General features: G+C 35.6%; 1 long non-coding RNA gene across 2 annotated transcripts in view; it reads left to right on the top strand.

The window, feature by feature from the left end:
* Window positions 1–3110, top strand: part of LOC107029949 — a 9137-nt gene extending 6027 nt beyond the window's left edge. Inside the window, exons 2-3 of one of the 2 annotated variants that reach the window (XR_001458084.2) lie at window positions 2183–2237; window positions 2829–3110. This is a non-coding gene — a long non-coding RNA (uncharacterized LOC107029949). Of the gene's footprint in view, window positions 1–2182; window positions 2435–2828 lie in introns of both variants that reach the window. The other variant, XR_003574994.1, reaches the window with a different exon arrangement.
* The last annotated feature ends 411 nt before the right edge of the window (window positions 3111–3521 follow it).

The raw sequence follows: 3521 nt of genomic DNA, 5'->3' as shown, positions 1-3521 counted from the left end.
TTTCTCGCTAATGTGGCTAAGCCTCTTGTGCCATAATGTTGAAGAGCTATCGCTCTCAACCGCATTCACCATATCAACACAAGCAGAGGCCGTAGTCCAGTATAGACCATGAAGTTTGTTACCACGAGCCACAACCTAGGAACCCTTAATGAGCTTCCATTTTCCATCACCGCTGGTACTAACATATCCTTCATTATCTAAAACACCAACAGAAATTAGGTGCAGACGAACATCAGGAGCATGTTTCACATTGTTCAAAATTAGTTTAGTTCCAACACTAGTTTCCAAACAAATTGTACCAATACCAACCACCCTAGAAACAGTCTCATTACCCATACTCAAGGTTCCCAAATCACCAGGAGTGTAGGAAGAGAAAAAATCCTTCCTTGATGTCACATGAGATGCGGCACCAGTGTCCACAACCCAGCTTGACTCATCACAAGCAATATTTATCATGTTTGCATCAAGAACGGTAACAAGATCTTCGGTGGTGACGGTGGCTAGGCAATTTTCATTGCCATCTTGTTTAGTTTCCACTTTGTTGTTATTCTCCCTCTTCAACTTCCTGCAGAACTTCTTTGTGTGCCCTTTCATGCCACAATGATAGCACTCAATATCCTTAAGTCTGCCTTTGGATTTGCTCCTATTTTGTTCTCTATGCTGAGAACTACGAGTTTTATTTCTCCCACTGGGGCCAGTTATCAGGACATCCGACGAAGAGGAACCTTGAGTTTTTCTTCTCATCTCTTCGTTCAAGACACTACTCTTGGCGGAATCCATAGAGATCACACCATCCGGAGCAGAATTTGACAATGACGTTCTAAATGTTTCCCAAGAATCTGGTAGGGAACCAAGAAGAAGCAAGCCTTGAATTTCTTCATCAAATTTGATGCCCATAGCAGATAATTGGTTCATAATCCCCTGAAAATTATTCAGATGGTCTGTCATTGGAGAACCATCATGATACTTCAAACTCAACATCTGCTTTATTAAGAACATTTTGTTGTTGCCAGTCTTTCGAGCATACAAACTTTCAAGATGCTCCCAAAGGGTTCGAGCATGTGTTTCTCCAGAGATATGGTTCAACACATTATCGTCGACCCATTGCCTAATGAATCCACAAACCTGTCTATGCAACAGATTCCACTCTTCATCTGTTTTATTATCAGGCTTTACAGTGGTAAATACTGGTTTATAAAAATTCTTAACATAAAGCAGATCTTCCATTTTCCCCTTCCAAATGGCATAATTAACACCATTCAAAGTAACCATTCTACTTGTGTTGGCTTCCATTGTTTTCCCCAAAAAATATAGTTATCGCAAATCAAAGTAAATCTTTTCTGATGTGGAAGTTCAGACTGTGCTGCAACCACAGAGCATACTCAGATAAAACCTTGGCTCTGATACCAGTTTGTTGGGAAAACGCGGACAAGCACAAAAATATATATGGTAAAAGTAATGGAAATAAAATGGGAAAATAACGACACCAAGAATTTTACGTGGAAACCCTTCTGAGTAAGGGAAAAAACCACGGACTAAGAGGAGCAATTGATAAAACTATAGTAAGGAATTTTACACTGTGTAGTCACGAATACAATACTCAAAGTGACTACTACACACTCAAAAGGAACAACACTCTTTTGGTTTCCGTCTTACTAAAATATCGCTCACACTCTATTTTTCTTCACAGACTATTTTCTTGTATAGTCTATGGAATACCTCACTTTGCTCTCAAAATGGTTTTTCTCTCTAACTTGGTGTATTCTACAAATGAGCAAGAATGCTCTATTTATAGAAGGATAAAACCATACCTATGTCACTAATGACATATTTAAACATAGCAAAGTCAAAAATGGTTGCAAATCTTACCAATTTGCCAACTACCAAATCTTTTCTTTTTCAACTCCAATTACTATTCTTTTTTAACAATTGCTTGTACCAATTGAATAGCTAAAGTTGACTAAAAAAAATGGGATGGATTCAACATAACACTACTTGGCGATTTAAAATTAAAGTCAAGATGAAATAGAAAATTGAAGTACAGAAACTTTTATAACAGCTGGAGTTTTGCTAGCAAATGCATACAATCTTATCTGGAATTGTCACAGATTATCAATTACTTATTTAATTGTTTTTTTGTGTAAATGTCAATTAATTTTAATGTGTGGATCAACACTTGCAGGTTCATTCACATTTCAGTTTTGGGGCTAAAATTTTCCTTCCCGTGATACCAAAAGGTGCACGTGCCATGTTCTTCTAGATCTAAAATATTTTTTAAGTTATCACAATTGAGCCTGATATTTATGTGCATCATCTTTTGTTATAAGATTAGTTTATGTTACTTGTTTTTTATACAACATTGCAGTGATGTTCATCTTTGTCTCTACAAGGAGCATTAGATAATTCTAATTTTGTGTCCATCCTATGGACTTAGGTAACTTTTTTGTATTGTTATATTTTTGCTTGTTTAATCATCGCAAAATTTATGTGTCCCAATAGTGATGTCTTATCATATGCACGAGACTGTCTTAAGTTCACACTTTTTGATTTGCTTTTTCCATATGTAATATTTCATATTTCTATTAGTTACACGATTCAAGAAGCGAAGAAAAAGTTATTGTTGAAGTTCCTGATGAAAAACATACAGAATGAGTTTCTGAAGCCTTTTCTATCATTCTTATATTAATTATGGGTTTTATGTTGACAGTGACTCTTGCTTTGTAGATAACGCACCTAGAAATATCTTTAGTTTATTGGTGCAGCCCATATAAATGGCTATCAAGTACGTGAACAAATCATTCTCATGTGCAATATCTATTCTTTCTCAGGTCTAGGGATCTAAATACTAATTGAGGGTCTTCCTTTAAGAGAAAGTGGAGCAGGTTCAACCTTAAATTAAAGTGCAAGAAGAACATAATTAGTTTTGTTAAGGGTAGTTTAATGTTGTTTTCATGTACATGCGCTAAAATTCTCCTCTTTTTTTCAGGAGGTGCAATATGAGTATATTTTAGGAATGGTCACGTTTTGGCTATTTGTAATTAATAATGATGTTTTTATGAGTATTAATTATTATGTGTTCAAATGTGTATTTATCTGAGAAAAACATGAAACTATAATTTTAATATTTTAATAGTAAGAATATATATTGTTTATATCTAATTATATTTGATTTAACTTAACGTTAGCAAAGGAAAAAATTGGCCAGTAAGCTATTATTGTGAAGAGTAGCATACAATATACAATAGAAACAGTTGTCGGTATTGATGCTTTTAACGACTGGAACATTAGTTAGCGCGAAGGGAAACTCTGGTCGCTAAAGAGGGATAACGATCGGATTTGTTGTCGTCACCAAAGGGATCTTGACGACTGGATCAAAATCCGATCGTACACTTTCAACAACGGAGCTTTTAGCGACCGGTCACGACCAGAGTTTTTCTTGTCGTAAAGGACCTATAATGACCGGATTGGAACTATTAGCGATCATATTTCCTTTCGTTAAAAGCCTTTTTTCTTGTACTGTA

This window comes from Solanum pennellii, chromosome 1 (assembly GCF_001406875.1).
Source record: "Solanum pennellii chromosome 1, SPENNV200".
Classification (NCBI taxonomy): domain Eukaryota; kingdom Viridiplantae; phylum Streptophyta; class Magnoliopsida; order Solanales; family Solanaceae; genus Solanum; species Solanum pennellii.
This window is presented reverse-complemented; position numbering and strand designations above follow the sequence as displayed.